This window comes from Ctenopharyngodon idella, chromosome 1, assembly GCF_019924925.1.
Source record: "Ctenopharyngodon idella isolate HZGC_01 chromosome 1, HZGC01, whole genome shotgun sequence".
Lineage (NCBI taxonomy): Eukaryota > Metazoa > Chordata > Actinopteri > Cypriniformes > Xenocyprididae > Ctenopharyngodon > Ctenopharyngodon idella.
The window spans coordinates 25,610,368-25,629,082 of NC_067220.1; the positions used below are offsets into that span (position 1 = coordinate 25,610,368).

The 18,715-nt window shown below is 40.1% G+C and overlaps 1 long non-coding RNA gene across 1 annotated transcript; it reads left to right on the top strand.

Moving 5' to 3' along the window:
• Nucleotides 1–273: 273 nt before the first annotated feature.
• On the top strand, nt 274–1,810 carry LOC127514391 (uncharacterized). Its single transcript, XR_007930620.1, has 5 exons — nt 274–512; nt 594–667; nt 756–829; nt 1,293–1,346; nt 1,560–1,810. It is a non-coding gene; the product is annotated as an uncharacterized LOC127514391 (long non-coding RNA).
• Nucleotides 1,811–18,715: the final 16,905 nt, after the last annotated feature.

Consider the following 18,715-nt stretch of genomic DNA (forward strand, 5'->3'; position numbering starts at 1 on the left):
TGCGTGAGTGTAAGGGAATTAAAATAAATTGGTAAGGAAGTCAAAATTGTCTTAATATATTTAAGGGTTTATTATTTTTTTAAATAAATAATTATGAGAAGTGCCCTTTTTTCCACTTGAGCCCCTGCCCCCCAAAATGTCTGTGCACGTCCCTGCTGAGAGATGTAGTTTGCGTATCTGTAAAAAGTGATTCGTTGGCTCAACATCTATTACTTATCAAGATAAATAGAATAAACTCAAAAATATATATATTCATAACATAGCTCTACTTAACATTTACTAGTGTATGCAACACAAAAATGTAAAAGGTGAACATAAGTGTATTCATAAAGTAAATGAAAAAACGTAAGTAATATCAACTAGCATTAAAACTTGGTTAAAATTAAGTAAACCTAACATAAAATTTTACGTATTTGTGAGCTGCGTGATATGCAAATATTCTATCCAGCCAATGAGCGAAGCTGGAGCCATTTTGAAGCGTGATGTGGTGAAGACAGCGAGTACTCTGTCAGGTAAGCTGTCTTTAAAGAAAATTAATAAAATATTAGAGTTTGACTATTTAAACATTCATAAACACTCGTTTATTGTGTTAGTGGGGTGTATTCCTTAACCGGAAGCGCAACACAACATTTTCTGAAGTTCGATGTGGTGAAGACGGAGATAAGAGGTAAGCTAAAGCTTAGCTTTATATTAACAAAGTAAAACATTAGATTTTGACTTTTTTAACATTCATTAACACTCATTTATTGTGTTAGTGGGGTGTATTCGTAAACTGGAAGCACAACGCAACGTTTTCTGAAGCACAATGTGGTGACGATGGTGAAAGGAGGTAAGCTAAAGCTTCGCTTTATATTAACGGAATAAAATATAAGTGTGTCGTTTAATGTCCACTCGTTTATTGCATTTGTAGTCACTGGGGATTTGTTAAACTTGTATTTTTAATTGATAATTATTCAACAATCAGAAACATGTTACTTATGAATACTTTGCAACTATTTCTATATCGAGTTTTGCATGTGATTCAGGAAACCGGTTTGCACGCGATTATATAACGCTATATATATTTATAAATGTGCGTGCTTCCATCGAACGTATTGAGTGCTTATGCAGTGTTTGTATTCACGAAGACTGCTTAAGGTAAAAGTATCGAGTTTGCACTAACGCTACTAACACAATAAAGTTTTCACATAGCTCCAAAAATAGTACATAGTAAAAATTGAAAAAGCTAGCCCAATCATTTTTTTTTTTTTATGTTGTTTAATACTGTTGTTTTTCTCTATCTGTCTTTCCAGTGCGAAAATTTGTGGTGCAACAATAGAAGGATATGGTGCATCCTGTTTTTGGAGGTATACAATTTTGTTAATTTCACACTTGACTATTAATTGTTTTTGACAAATTGGCTTTGCCAAAATAAAAGGTGAACCTGGCATATTTTCTGCATTTTGGGTGATTTGTCTGCTTTTAAAGGCATCATATTTTTCTCAGTCAGTTAAGATACAGTATAAAAGCTTGTGTAAGGACTGTGAAAATCAACTTTTTTTGTTTCATGTACTTTTCAGTCCAATGCTGTCTGCAGAAATGCACAGAGAAGTTGATTCAGTGTTTAATGGTGTACATCTCTGACAATGCTGATAATCTCATCAGGCATTACCAGGTGAGTGTCTGGAATACATTGAACGCTATACATAAGGCAGTAGTATTTAAACCTGGTCTTGGGGACCCCCTGCTCTGCACATTTTTGCATGCCTCCCTTATTTAACACCCCTGATTCAGATCATCAGCTTGTTAGGAGAGAGCTTCATGAACTAAGAGAGACATAAGCCCTATACAGTAACTGTTATACACTTTTTTCCCCCCTAATTTTCCATATATTTGTATTATCCTATGCACATTTGAGAAGAAAAGAACACATTTAATAGCAAAACAACCTATTTGCAAATTAGCATAAATCACATTAATACATTTTACAGTCCTACTAGCCTGCTGTTGCCACAGTTATGTTCAGTTTTCACAAACTTTTTAGTTTGTTTTCATTCGTCACGTCTCCTTTGTCTTAGTTTCTCGCCACTTATCTGTTACCATGGACAATTCATCATTTAGTTCATCACCATTACATATTTAAGTTGCTCTTGTTCACTCAGTGTTTATCTGGTCACGTTTAAGGGTATATTTACACGACAACGATGTACTAAAAACATAAAGTTTTTTCTTTGTACAGATGACCGTGTTAATAAAACTATCCCCATTCACACGGGTTCGCAAAAAATGATGAAAAATACCACTTTATTGTTTTATTTCCCTAATAAAACAATTAATTAATTATTATATAATTATATCTTAATTATTTTTATTAAGCCTTTTGTCCTTTTCTTTTATTTGTTACGTCTTAGGCCGGGTTCACACCGCACGCGTCAGCAGAGCGTAAGCAGCGCGTATTTTTTTCGGCGCCCATGTTAACAGATATGAGAGCATTCACACCGCATGCAGAGGCTGGGCGGCAGCGCCTTGCAGGAGCAAAGCAGAAGCAGCAGTGCTGCGATCGTTTCGGCGCTGGGTCTATTTTTGCTGCGCTGCTAACGCCCAATTAAAGTGAAAGCACACCTTTGATGGACAAAATAAATGTGATTCCACACAAAAAGTGCTCAAAATGCACAGAATAAGCATATCTAGTGTGTTTTAACAAGAATTGAAGTATGTCAGGAAAGAAAATTAATATTAAAAAATATTTATAGAAGATTTACTCATTTAAACTAGTTTTTAATAATTCAGTTTGGGTTAAAGTATGGTGTATTATAAAAAACTAAACTAAACTAGCCAGAAAATATGATATATAAACATTATTTTAGTTATTACACAGACAGCAATATAGGCTCTTGCATACCCAAATCAAACCCGAGTTTGCTGGCTTTTCTCACTGAGTTTGCTGTGTTGTAAACAAGTTCACGCGTCAGATGATGTAAAACACAAAGCTTACCTCATTTGTGTGCAGCAATGGATAACACAAGGCTATTTATTTTTATTTAACGTTTATATGTGAGTGTTGTACACCTTGCATGTTAACAAACTTTCAAGACTGTCAAGTTTATAAATGACCAACTTATAAAAACAAATTTATAGCTGTCTTTGTAAAGTAATGCTCACTTTATATGCAGCTTGGAGCCGCTGCTGTGATGCTGTACAAACGCTTCCAGTGTGAATACTCGTGCGTCGCTGCAGTTCACGCTCACGCGCTGCTCACGCGCCGCTGACGCGTGCGGTGTGAACCCGGCCTTACCCCTAAAGGACGTAATATATATACCCACTGTAAAATGTGCTGGAGGATTGGTGATGATCTGGGATGTTCTTCAGTAAGACTGGAATTGGGCAGATCCATCTTTGTGAAGGACGCATGACTCAAGCCATGTACAAGGTTATCCTGGAAGAAAAATTGCTTCCTTCTGCTCTGACAATGTTCCCCAACATGAAGAATTGTTTTTTTCCTGCTGGACAGTGCTCCATGCCACACAGCCAGGCCAATCAAGGTGTGGATGAAGGACCCCCAGATCAAGATCCTGTCATGGCCAGCCCAATCTCCAGACATGACCCCATTGAAAACTTCTGGAATTTGGTCGAGAGGAAGGACACAAGGTCATAAGCCATCAAACATGGCCAAGCTGCTTGAATTTTTGTGCCAGGAGTGGCATAAAGTCACCCAACAGCAATTGGACATACTGGTGGTACTGTATTGTGTTAATATTAGTATTGTGTTGTTTAAAATATGAATATAAACTTTTCTTTGCATTATTCAAGGTCTGAAAACATGGCATAATTTTTGTTATTTTGACCAGTTGTCATTTTCTTTTCTTCTTTTTTTAAATGCTCTAAACAATATTTTTATTTGAAATTTGGAAGAAATGTTATCAGTAGTTTATAAAATAAAACAAAACAAAAAATGAACATTTTACACAAAGACATACCTATAAACAGTAAATTCAGAGAAATTTATACTTTTGCACTGGTCTCTAAGAGGAGCTGTATATGTCATGGGAAATAACAAAAGAATCAGTTGCAAATGCAATTGTCACAGACACGCCAGGCTCTACCATCACCCAACCACAGCGCACGTCATCACCCGAGTTCTAATCATGCACACCTGCACCCCATCAGCACAGTCATCAGCAGCAGCACAAAAGGCACACGCACTCACACAGTCACTGTCCGGTCTCGTTGGCATATAGACTTACCTAAATGCTCACCTCAAGGACTCCTTCCAAGATACTTACCTGTCTCCAGCGTGTTCCCAAGTCTCCTTCGTTGTTCCTCGTCTCGTGTGAGTTCCTCTGTGTCTTCTCAGCTCCAGTCCGTCACCAGCCTTCGATATCTGCAAGAGAAAAGGCAAGTATCACTCCAGTATCCATATCTGCCACCTGTTATATCTGCCTTCACTTACCTGCACTCCGTTACTGCTCCTGGTTGTTCAATAAACTCTATTACCTGCACTCCAGTGTCTCTGTCCCCTTCTGTATTGTAACAGCAATAACAGTTCATTGTAAATAAACAGCAGTAAGATAAGCAAGGCAGGATGGTCAGATACAGTGGCGCAGAGAATGTATCAGGCTTTGGGAGCAAGGAGACTGCAATGGGCTGGAATCCACTGATCCACAAGAGAAGATAATCCAGAGACAATCAGATGGGGAAATAAATCCAAACTTGAACAGGAATCAAACACACAGGAACTGGAGACAAGAGAATACTGCTGGGAACAACGGAGACAGGACGTGAACACCAGAACTATCTGACAATGAACACAGCAAACACAAGACTACATACAGGACAGATAACGAGCCGCACCTGCGGCTGATCAGCCAGCTTGTCAGCGCAGTTAGTCGATACGGCAACGCTAATAGGCGATCTGACACAGACAGCACAACAACAACAACCCTCCCAGTTACCAAATACTGGAATCCGCGTCCCCACCGCCTTGAGTCCATAATTCGACTGACCAAATAGACAGTTTCCCCATCTACGATTTGCGGCGGTGGGGGAACCGGGGCAGTCGGATGAATGTCAGAATGAAAAACGGGTTTTAATTTAGAAACATTGAAGACAGGATGGAATCTCCTGTATGCTGGAGGGACTTTGAGGTGGACTGTCACTGGACTAAGGATCTTAATGACAGTAAACGGGCCAATGAATTTAGGAGCATGTTTCTTATAAATGGAGCGGAGGGGAATATCAGAAGATGAAAGCCACACTTTTTGACCAATGACGTATATGTTAGGCTTTGACCGGTGGTGATCGGCCTGGGCCTTGGTGCACAAGCCCACTCGGAGGAGGGCCTGTCTGGCCTTCCTCCAGGTGTGTTGACACCTCTGGACAAGGGCGTGGGCAGAGGGAACCGCGACCTCGGATTCCAGAGTCAGAAAAATTGGTGGCTGGTAACCTAAACTACACTCAAACGGCTGACAGGCCCGTGGATGACACTGGTAATGAGTTATGCGCATACTCAACCCATGAGATATGTTGACTCTAAGAGGATGGATTCTGTGACACCAAACAACGTAACACCAATTCCAAATCTTGGTTGGCCCTCTCCATTTGACCATGACTCTGGGGATGGAACCAAGAGGAAAGACTAGCAGGCCCGTAACGAAATCCAGCACAATGTGGGACCAGGGTCTCAAAAGTAACTGACTGGCTGAAGGAGTCCCGCAGTGGGTCGACTGGAAGTCTTACACCTGGCACAAACCGAGCAGGCCAATACAAAACGACGTGTGTCACGGGCCATAGTTTGCCACCAGGACCGTTGCTTTGTAAGAAAAATGGTACGATTAACCCCCGGATGACAAGCCACCTTGGAACAATGACCCCATCGAATGACGTTGGACCTTAGACTCTCAGGCAGGAATAATTGATCCGGTGGGCACCCGGGCAGAGGCGTTACCCCATGTAAGGCTGTGCGGATCTTCGACTCGATCTCCCAAGTTATCATCGAAACAACACGTTTAAGTGGTAGGGCTCAGGAGAAAGCGGGCATTCAGATTGTTCAAAAACACGGGACAGCGCGTCAGGTTTGGTGTTCTTGGAACCCGGACGGTTGGAGATGGAAAAATTGAACCGACCGAAAAAAGTGCCCATCGAGCCTGCCTAGAGCTCACAATCATTTAGCAGATCTGATATACTCAAGATTCTTATGATCGGTCCAGACGATGAAAAGTACCCCCGAACCCTCCAACCAATGATGCCACTCCTTCAAAGCGAACTTGACTGCCAACAATTCTCTAGTACCAATGTCATAATTGCATTTGGCCGATGACAAACAATGAGAAAAATACAAGCATGGATGCATCTTGTCGTCCGCGGAATGGCGCTGGGTGAGAACCGCGCCAACCCCCACCTCTGATGCGTCGACTTCCACCACAAACTGACGAGAAGTATCGGGTGACAAGAATGGGAGCTGAAACAAAGCAGCTTTTGAGTTTGGAAAATGCAGTCTCAGCTGGACTGGACCACTTGAACGTCGTTTTGGTGGAGGTCAATTCAGTCAGAGGAGCGGCTAGCTGGCTGTCTTTCCATCTTTCTTTTCCACAAAGAAGAACCCTGCACCTGCAGGAGAAGAGGAAGTGCGAATGAGTTTGGCTGCTAGAGAATCAGAAATATATTTCTCCATGACCTCCCTCTCCGGAGTGGAAAGTGAGTATAATCTGCCCTTAGGCGGAGACGTACCTGGCAATAAGTCTATGGCACAGTCATAAGGACGATGCAGAGGAAGAGAAGCAGCTCGAGACTTACTGAACACTTCTTTCAGGTCAAGTTATCCAATGGGCATGTTAGACAGGTCCACCTGTTCATCCTGTAACACAGAACAAGACACAGAAGTACAAGCAGACACCAAACAAGACGCATGACACTTCTTGCTCCAAGCCATGTGTTCTGACGCCAGTTTATGTGAGGGTTATGGAGTGGGAGCCACAGATGACTCAGCACCACTGAAGCCAAGGCAGAGTCAATTTAATAAAATAGAATCGCTTCAGTGTGGTTGCCTGATGTGATGAGACTCACCGGCCCAGTGGAATGGATCATAGAAGACAGAGGTTGTCCGCCCAGAGCATTGATGGATATCGGATGAGTGAGTAGAACCACAGGTATCTTGAGTTTGTGAGCCAGGTTAATGTCCATAAAATTACCTTATGCTCCAGAGTCCTCTAGGGCTTCACACTGGTGATGCTTCGCAGCCCATTGCAGTCTGACCAGGAGGAGAGTTGCAGAAAGAGAGGATTTTTCCAAGGCAATGCCACCTGTCAGTAACCTCTTACCTACTGTCGAGGTTTGACTTTTACTGGACACTTGGCAGCAATGTGTCCAGCAGCTCCAAAATAGAGACAAAGTCCTTGTGTTCTGCGCTGCTCCTTCTCCTCCTGGGATAGGCAAGCTCTGCCCACCAGCATGGGCTCGGGATTGAAGGAGGGGCCGACCGTATCGATGGCGACACTGGAGGAAAGATCATCCACAACAGGAACCAGGCTTCTCTGAGCACGCTGATCTCGATGTTGCAGCTGCGCGTCCACTCGGATGGCCAGATCAATCAAGTCATCTAATGCTGTGCGTAATTCCAGCACGTAAATCTTGTTCTGGATACGGTCAGCCAACCCATGCAGAAACATGTCCCACTGCGCCTCAACATTCCAATTACACTCCGCTGCCAGCGTGCGGAACTTGATGGAATAATCTGTAACATTATCTGAATAATCATGTTACCTTGGCGAAGATCAGCCAAAACTCGCACTGCCTCTCTGACTGAGACTGCTTGATCAAACACCTCCTTGAGTTAGGGTTAGGACTGAAAATGTTAAAGGACTGAAATGACGAGCAACATGGATGACGACCTTGTTCCGAAACCGTCGTACCCTAAAGAGCTGCTCTACCAGCGCAGTAAGTCGCTACGGTAACGCTGATAGGCAATCTGACACTGACAGCACAACAATAAACAGTCAGCATGAACAGGCGAACCTGCGAACCGTGATAGTATATATATGGCCAGTACAATAATAAAATGGTACTTAGCCTTACACCAGGGCACAGGCTATATATATATATATATATATTATATTGTAACAAGTTCAATGTTTTTAGGAAGAAAGAGGACGGGGTCGGCTTAACTGAGACTCGTGCTTTATTTGATTCACTCCAAAAACAAACAGAAAGTCACGCTATCAGCACTCAGCAACATTCAACAAAAGTTGTGGCTTCTCCAGCACAGTTCCACCCACGCACACACGAGTCCTCAGTCTGTCCCTCTCCGTCAGTGTCTCACTTCCAGATGGCTTTATGCGGTCTCTCCATGCCAATTACTGAAACAAGACACAGGTGTTTGTCATTTGAACTTGACCCACTTACTCACTGCTTGTTTCCCAACTCTCTCTCCTGCTGCAGACCTCACGGAACCACGCCCCCCCTCGCCATATATATATATATATATATATATATATAATAGGCTATATATAAGCATGCGTACATCATCAAGATATCTGTTAAAGTTCACTTACTTTAGGCATGGCATTGCCTCCTCTCATGTGACTTTCCCCCATTTATTCTCAATTACCCCCTACTAAACCCACTGCACGCTTTATTGGGGTCTGTTGATTTTCTGTGAGCTGAGAGGAGTAACGAGAGATGCAGACTCTCGCTGTAACTTCACCTGCGGGTGACGCTGTTGGACAGTGTTCCTTTAGAAAAACGTGTGACATACACTTTTTATTTTAATTCCCAACCCAGATAGCAAACGGATGTGGGCCACTTCAGGCAATGATGCGGCACTGCAGGCCTTCTTATGGCCCGAACAAAATGTATGTGAGCCTTAAGTGGCCCACATGTAACATGGCAAATATGGCCCAAATATTTCAAATCACATGTGGGCCTTTTTAGGCAAAGATGCGGCACTTACGCCAATGTGTAATCTGAATGTGAGCCTGAAGTGGCCCATGTGATAAATAATGAATATGGCCCAAATATCACAAACCAAATGTGGGCCATCTTTGGCAAAAATGTGGCACAATCAACCATGGCTAATCTGGGTGTAAACCAAATATGGCCCACATATGCTGCAGCAAATTTGGCCCAGTTATCTTAAAACACAACTGGGCCAGTTTTGGCAAAGATGTGGGAAAGTAATCACTGGCGATTCTGAATGTGAACCTAAAGTGGCCCACACATGGCATAATAAATATGGCCCCAATACATGAATCCAACTTTGGACCACATTTGGCAAATGTACGGCACAGTCAGCACTGGCTAACCAGGGTGTGAGCCTAAACTGGCCCACATATAATGCAGCAAATGTGGCCCAGATATCTTAAAACATATCTGGGCCAGTTTTGGCAAAGATGAGGGACAGTAACGACTGGCAAGGGTTAGGGTTAGGGCTAACCCTAACCCTAACTGGCTATGGGGGGGGGTTCACAATAATTCACAATAAATGATGTTGGAAAACCGCACAAAGTAAAGTCAAGGTAAAATTTCATTAAAAATAATGAATTTAAACAATGTCTTTTTGTTGGCGATTGCATTTGATTGGAGTATTTATGTGATATTAAAGTGATAAATTAACAAATTGTTAGCAAGCAAACACATAGCTAAGACTATTTGAAGATAAGTTATTTAGTCATTTCAACTTTTGCTATCTCTGGATTTTCAGGAATTTTTTTTTAAATATGAATGTTTGTGTAGAGAAATAGGCTGAATGATGATTGTAAGTGACTGTGACATAGTAATTTGCTATATTCGCGCTGTTTACATTTTTCTTATGATACTTTGCCATGGCCAGTAGATCAAGACTGATTAGTTCATTGTTTTTAACTATTTTATTTAATATCTTGTGAATAACGTTGATTAGTTCACCACCGAGTCTCTTTCGTTCGTTTGTCATGTGACGTGACAGCATACATTAAGATAACGTTAGTTTGGTTTTATTCCTTTTACTCTTAAAGTGAGTGCATGACGCGTTCCTGATCTCATTTCTTGCACTTTGAATTTGTGAATATGTGATAGACAGTTTTTTTTTTTTTTTTTTTTTTTTTTTTTGTGATAATTAAATGATAATTCCTAAATAAATGCTGATGAAATAGTCATATCTGTCTGTTTCCTGCATTAGCCTATGCTGCTATCACGTGACAAAAGAATGAACGAGGCCTAACTGAAGACCCTAAATTAATAATTTATCTTTGTTATAATTTGTTATTGTGGCTGCAATAGCTTTTATCTATTAGTTGTTGTTTATCATTTAAATATGATCAAAGTTTGTGCAAGTAGATGTTTAGGGGAATCTGGGTATTGAAAATGTAACATTTAATGTAATTCAGTGCAAATGGATAAAATGACTTGAATAAATAGTCAGGAACATGATCTGATCTACAATTAAGTCCCATGGAGGCAGCATGTAGCCCAGTTAAAATGTAAATCCAGTGGTCAATAATACTGAAGTGATACATTGTCTGTCTCCTCAATGTAGATCCTCCTGCTGTAAAAAACCAGCATTGACCAGCATGAATTCCCTTTCACTCACTGTCTACCAACCTGCAGTCGGTTCAGCACGGTAGTGTAGACAAGTGTTTTTACTCATGTTTTATTATGGCATAACAGTAAAATAAAAATTAGACTATAAGACTATAATTCAATTGGACATTCATCTATGTATTCATTGTAAATTATACTGCACTAACTAGTTTTATTACTTTACTTGTCAGAAACATCAGGCTCACAGCAACAGATTAAGAAGAAGAATCCTGCATCAAAAGATGGCTTCAACTTGCATGTGAGACAGAGCGAGAAGAGAAAAAGAGGAATGAAGATGAACTGTCTAAGAAACCTGTAAGTCAGTTACACTGTCTATTTTGCTATATGTGTGTAATGCTTGAATTAGGGCTGTGACGATAACCGCAATACCTCAGTTATGAGATGCCTACCGCGATGTTGAGGCCATCACCGTCATCACCGCACCGTTTCTATGGTAACCAAGAGCTTGTTTGTGGTAACGGCGAAAAGAATGATTTGTTGAACATCCGCGAAAATGTTAAAGTATGTAAAATAGTGACTGAACTTAAACATATGCTTTTATTAAAACTGGTGCTCTGCTGTGCCAAGGGACATCTCGAAACATTTCACCGGTTACTTTCGTTTTACCGCATAGACCTTTATGTCCTATAAATGTATCATATTCGTATTTGTATGACAGTCCACGCAGCTTTCAGTGGGCGGGACTGTTGGCATTATTAATAAAGTAACATGAATGAATGAGAAAGTAAAGAGTAGGACATGCTTGATGATTAAAAATAAAACTCAATACTGGCAGGATGTTTCTGTGCTCGTGCTTCGAGTGTAACACGGACAAGCATTGAAGCCTCTGTTTTTGGTTGCGCGTCTAATTGGTCAAATACACAGTGTCAAAATGCCTGCACTGGTGAGTGTTCACGTAAACACAGTAGATGTAAGCACTGTCCGTGTGCGTTGTTCTTCACTCACTCACTCACTAACTCACTCACACACAGTGGTGTAGTGCAAATCTGCAGGGCCCTCTGCGAGCCAAAATGGTTACGTCGCAATATTGGGAAATCTTTCCGTTTTAAACCAAGAAGGCGAGCCAATGTATATCACACAAAAAGCAGCGTGCAAACTTTTCTCAAGATAATATGCTGATAACGGTAGGCTATCCTAACTGTCTTAATTTATTCCATTATTTCTCTTGTGGCCCATAAATATAGTAAAACAAATGAGAAGAATAGTATTTCGTGTTAAACAGGTTTTTTTTTAAATGCATCTAAGAGTCAAATTTTTCCCCCACCCCTAATGGACACACACTTGCACATAAACCTGTTGTCAGCATTGCTCTATTTTATCAGTAAAAACTTAACTAGCAACTTAAAAGCTACATGACATTTCTCACTAGTGAGGTAACGCCACTGTTCTTAAAGCAGATAAACTTACAGTTTTGCTATTAATGCACAGGTAGTTCCAGTTAGTTTAATTACCATTCTACATTAATGCGCTTGCCTTCATTAAGGCACACACAAATGTTGGGTTTCCATGACTTTCCATTAGGGGTGTGCCCGAAGCCAAATACCTGATTCGGAAAGACACAGATAATGGCTTCAAAATATATAACTAATAATTCTGCCAAATAATATTTTGCTGAGGCTGACACAGTTACTCCTCGTGTTTGCTGGATAACGGGTGAGCCAGAGGAAAGCATGATATTATACTTAAACCTCCAAAATCACTATGCAATAATGAGTGTGTGAAGTGAATGAGTGTAAACTCTATGAATTAAATGATTGCAAATCAAATAGCTGTATTGCTGTTGCCTCTCCATGTGTCAGAAATCAGAGCTTGAAAAGAGTAAATCAACTAAAATACTTAGTGCTGTCAATGTTAATGCATGCGATTCATTTTTCCAGTTTAACGCGTTAAAATATTTAACACAGTTAATGCAGCATCCGTTTTTTTTTTTTTTTTCATCCTTTGGCTAGCATTACAATATATGATTACGCTCTTATTTCTGCGAATGCTTTTAAACCATTTAAGCACGCCAAAAGAGAAAAAGAGAACGCACTGTCTGTGAATGTCCTGTCACACACACAGAAAGACGCGCGCCAGCATAGTGAGCATGGACGTCACACCAGTATCGAGTTCTCTGTCACGCTTGAACAAACAGTAACACACACAATAATCTCAAAAATGTCCATTTTGTTGAATATCACCATTGGAGCAGCCTTGAATGAGTTAAAGTCCCTGTCCCTTATTTTAATTCTGGCCCTGATCCAACACCTTGCTCTGGCCCACATACCGCATGGAATGATGGCACTTGGGCGGTCCACTCCTGTTTGCCAGATTTGGGCCACAAACAATCCATACCAATGCCGCATGTCAGCCATAAACAAAATGAATAAAGCATAACTGGCCCACATCTGGGCAACAGCAAGGTGTTGGATCTGGGCCAGAATTAAAATGAACTGTTGCCCAGATGTGGGCCAGTTCTGCTTCATTTGTTTTGTTCATGGCTGAAATGCGGCATTACTGTGGCTTGCTTGTGGCCCAAATCTGGAAAACAGGAGCGGACCGCCCAAGTGCCATCATTCCTGCCAAAAGTCGGCCAAAGGAAAGTGTCAAGTTTGCGCCAGATCTGGGCCACAAGCAATCCATACCAATGCCGCATGTCAGCCATAAACAAAACGAATAAAGCAGAACTGGCTTACATCTGGGCAACAGCAAGGTGTTGGATCTGGGCCAGAATTAAAATGAACTATTGCCCAGATGTGGGCCAGTTCTGCTTCGTTTGTTTTGTTCATGGCTGACATGAGGCATTACTATGGCTTGCTTGTGGTCCAAATCTGGAAAACAGGAGCGGACCGCCCAAGTGCTATCATTCCTGCCAAAAGTGGGCCAAAGGAAAGTGACAAGTTTGCGCCAGATCTGGGCCACATCAATTTTGCTATCTGGGAATCTGTTATTTAGTAGATTAGATAGTTCTTTAATGCTTCACTAACCAGCGGAAGATACTATTACAAATGAGGCTCCCGCACTTCCTTCCTCGCACCACCGGAGGGAGCCATCACCTGAATATTGACTCTTTTCAATTCGGACTTCATTTCCCATAAGCACTCATTCCTGGGACTGATTGCATGCACCTGCACCACATGACACACTCACACTTCATAAGCAGCGCACACACACACACACACACACACACACACACACACACACACACACACACACACACACACACACACACACACACACACACACACACACACACACACCGAAGTCTTGATTTGCCCCGGTGATCATTACTGAGCGTTTATTGTGGATTGTTATACCAGTGTTTGACTGGACTGTTCCTTGTGTTTGATTCTCTGCTGCCTGCCCTGACCTTTGCCTGTTCCTGGATTCTGTACGTTTGCTGCCTGCCCTGATCTCTGCCTGTCTCTGGACTTTGTTTGTTTGCCGCCTGCCCGGATCTCTGCCTGTCCCTGTTTACGCCTCAGCCTTGTCCCTGCTCTGTTGTGTTTGCTTTTAATAAAAGCTGCAAATGGATCCTCACTCTGTCGACCCATCATTACACTAACCAGGTTTAAATTCCAGTTTCGCAGATAGGGTATGTTGTCACACTGCGTTACAATGTGCCCCTCTATTAGAACTATGCTATGCCATACAGTTACCGATATAATTGGCATAATTAACATTTATAAGTTTCTGTTGAGAAACCATGGGGAAAAAAGGTGGATAAAGACTGAGAGGAAGAACCTGAACATTTAGAAAATATTATTTAAAAAAAATGTACAACATTTGTACTGGCTTATCTATTTATCTCATATATAACTGTGTGGAGGGAGGGGAGTGTTTTGTTCAGCTATGATGTTTTGACCTAGGCTGTATAGCTGTGTTTTGCAGAGTATTCATTGTCAAACTACAAAATAATTTAAATGTGAATTACTAAAAAAAAATGCTATTATTTTATATTAAATAAATAATAATTGTCTTTTATTGACAAAATATTTTAGTTTGTCGTGTGTGTGTGTATATATATATATATATATATATATATATATATTTTTTTTTTTTTTTTTTTTTTTTTTTTTTTTATTAAATCAGATAACATTTTAAGCACATGGTCATGTTATAACGTGCCCCATCACATATTACAATGTACAATATATATACATATATATATACAACAGTTTTTTCTGGTTCCCAAAGCTGTGTGATATTTTAGTGATAACAGCACTCCTAATTTTTCATGGTTTGTATCACTCCGCTTGAAGCCACTGTCATGGCGGCTGAGTAAATCAACCATATATATATATATTTTTTTTTTTACAAATACTAAACTTGTACCACAAACTGTAGTTTTAAGAGTTTTTTAGGTGAGAATGTAGTTGTTTAGACCTGAAATATGTGACTCACTTTTAATCATAGTGCTTATTTTACAATTTTTTTAGATGTTTTTGGAGGGGTAAGCTCCAGACTGCCAGCAGCCGTTCAGTGCTTGTGTACCCAATGAGAACAGCTTCATCTCGGCCAGTGCTTCGGGGATTTGCTCCTGGCTATTATAGTGGTTAAACATGAAATATAATTCATTTTGGGTACATAAAACGGGCAATATTTGGTCTTATTAATCTATTACTTTTTACTGAGCAAATCGAATTGGGTGATGTTAAACTTATTAATGTAAAATTAAGGCTATATTTAACTTACATCATGTAGAGCACTGCTTTTGTATGTTTGACTGAATTGTACACGTGTTTATTTCCTATTGTCATTTATAATGGCTATTGTTGTTAATTTAAATATTGTTGTCCAATTAATATTATATTTTATAAATAATATGTTGTATGTTGTATTATGATTCTGATTGGTCAATAGCTGTGTTTTATTCACGATAAAACACAGGTGTGACCACTTCACCCAGCGGTTCTGTGTATCACTACACAACACCCTTAGCAACCACTCTTAGCAAAGTAAACTGCATGTTCTCAATTGATATTGTTCATTAAAGCTTACTGTATTATGTAGAAGAGTATTGTGATAAAGAGATCGAGTGAGAGAGTTTATTACCTGCATTCAGATATAGCATTTTCCTTCAGATCAGTCCTATGTTCATAGTAAAAAATCTGTTTAAATGTTAATAAGGGGTTTTCCTGTGATTGACAGTGCTAGTCAAAGCATTTGTCAGTTGTGTCTTGTTCCGTGTTGACAATTCAGTCTTTTCAATGTAAAAGTCTTCGCTACTGACTGACACACTCATAAAGACAGTCTTTGCTGCCATTTAATGGCGTAATAATGTAACTTCTGTTGCTGTTCACGGTCAGGGACTTTTTTTTTTTTTTTTTTCTCGGCGGAAGGAAGGCTTTAGTGAAAGTTTACTTCATGAAAGTTGGATTGATACATATTTTTGCCTTTAATATTTGTATTGTGTGGTACCGTTTTATAAAAGCAATAAGGTACTTGAGGCTAGTGCTGTATCGTGAATAAGTCACGGCTGAAGGGGTTGCAGGAACTCCGCTTTGCATCGTGCTTAACAATGCCCTTCAGCCGTGACTTATTCACGATACAGCACAGCCTCTCGTACCTTATTGCTTATATATATATATATTAGGGCTGTCAATTTAATGCGTTAATTAGATTATGTAATTACAGTAAAAAAAACCACGTTAAAATTTTTAATGCATTTAATGCACTTTACCCGCTCCAGACCTATAATTCATCTTAGATTACATACAGTTGATTGATGACAAATATGATGCAGGGCAACAACTCACTGCGCAATGAAGCCTACAGTTGCATGAAAAAGTATGGGAACCACTTGCAGAATCTGTGAAAATGATTAATTTAAAACAAAAAAAGAGAGATAATACAAAATGCATGTTATTTTTTATTTAGTACTGTCCTGAGTAAGATATTTTACATAAAAGATGTTTACATATAGTCCACAAAAAAAAAAAAAAAAAAAAAAAAAAAAATTGAATTTTTTAAAATAACCCCGTTCAAAACTTTGGGAACTATTGGTTCTTAAAAAAAAAAAAAAAGATATTTCACCAAAATAAGAAAAAATTGGACATCTTCATTCTGTTCAAAAGTTTTCACCCCCCGGCTCTTAATTGCATCGTGTTTTCTTCTGGAGCATCGTGAATGTTTGAACCTTTTTTAATAGGTGTGTTTGAGTCCTCAGTGTGAAAAGATGGATCTCAAAATTATACAGTCACTGCTGGAAAGGGTTCAAATATGCAAAAAATCATTAAAAACTGAAGAATCTGCAGGACCTGGAGGATTTTTGTGAAGAACAGAGCTTAGTTTAACTGCTCATAACAAACAAGGGACTCATAAACAACCATCACAAAACAAAAAAACAGTCGTAGATCATCCAGTTAACTACACACAGTATTAAGAACCAGTGGTTCCCAAACTTTTGAATGAGGTTATTTTAATAAAATCCGATCTTTTTTTTTGTCTTGTGGACTATATGTAAACATCTTTTATGTAAAATATTTTACTCAGGACAGTACTAAAAAAAAAAAAAAAACGCATTTTGTATGATCTCTCTTATTTTGTTAAAATTATTCACATTTTCAGATTCTGCAAGTGGTTCCAATACTTTTTCACGCAACCGTATATAATGCAGTCAGAAAGTCCCTAAAATTAAAGATATGGGGGCAAAAATGTTTTTTTGTCTCATATTTAGATCATATGAATTAAGCAATATCACAGTAATGAGTAATGATGAGTGCAATATTACACAAGTCCTTTTTTTGTCCCATAGCCTATATAACGAGTGCAAATGCAATACTGACTTTATACAAATAAGAAGTTAATATTGTGCTATTTTAGGCAATGAAAATATAAAGACAAAACAGAACTGCAGTGCACAGCAGTGTTTCATTTATGAATCCGCGTTTTGAACAAACTGAGTGACACTAATGATTCAGTGGACAATTCTTAAAAGACTTGTTGGACTTGAAGCGGCACTACACAGACCAATTGGTGTATGATATCAAAGTACAGCCAGTACGATTCAAAAGCAAACAGAGCCGTCTGCTCTCTAATCGCTCTCGCGGTACTTTGATGTCATACATTGATCGGTCTATGTAGCAACAAACCTGAAGAGAACCGTTCAGGTATTTACCTCACTTCTGAATGAATTAGAGTCTAATTTTATTTTAAAATAAAATAATTACTGCAGCAATGCGGCGTGGCATGGAGTCGATCAGTCTGTGGCACTGCTCAGGTGTTATAAGAGCCCAGGTTGCTCTGATAGTGGCCTTCAGCTCTTCTGCATTGTTGGGTCTGGCATATCGCATCTTCCTCTTAAGGTCAGACGAGTTTGCTGGCCAATTAAGAACAGGGATACCATGGTCCTTAAACCAGGTACTGGTAGCTTTGGCACTGTGTGCAGGTGCCAAGTCCTGTTGGAAAATGAAATCTGCATCTCCATAAAGTTGGTCAGCAGCAGGAAGCATGAAGTGCTCTAAAACTTCCTGGTATACGGCTGCATTGACCTTGGACCTCAGAAAACACAGTGGACCAACACCAGCAGATGACATGGCACCCCAAACCATCACTGACTGTGGAAACTTTACATTGGACCTCAAGCAACGTGGATTGTGTGCCTCTCCTCTCTTCCTCCAGACTCTGGGACCCTGATTTCCAAAGGAAATGCAAAATTTACTTTCATCAGAGAACATAACTTTGGACCATTTAGCAGCAGTCCAGTCCTTTTTGTCTTTAGCCCAGGCGAGACGCTTCTGACGCTGTCTGTTGTTCAAGAGTGGCTTGACACAAGGAATACGACAGCTGAAACCCATGTCTTGCATACGTCTGTGCGTAGTGGTTCTTGAAGCACTGACTCCAGCTGCAGTCCACTCTTTGTGAATCTCCCCCACATTTTTGAATGGGTTTTGTTTCACAATCCTCTCCAGGGTGCGATTATCCCTATTGCTTGTACACTTTTTTCTACCACATCTTTTCTTTCCCTTCGCCTCTCTATTAATGTGCTTAGACACAGAGCTCTGTATACAGCCAGCCTCTTTTGCAATGACCTTTTGTGTCTTGCCTTCCTTGTGCAAGGTGTCAATGGTCGTCTTTTAGACAACTGTCAAGTCAGCAGTCTGGTCCATGTCCATGATTGTGTAGCCTACAGAACTACAGGTGCTGGTCATATAATTAGAATATCATCAAAAAGTTGATTTAT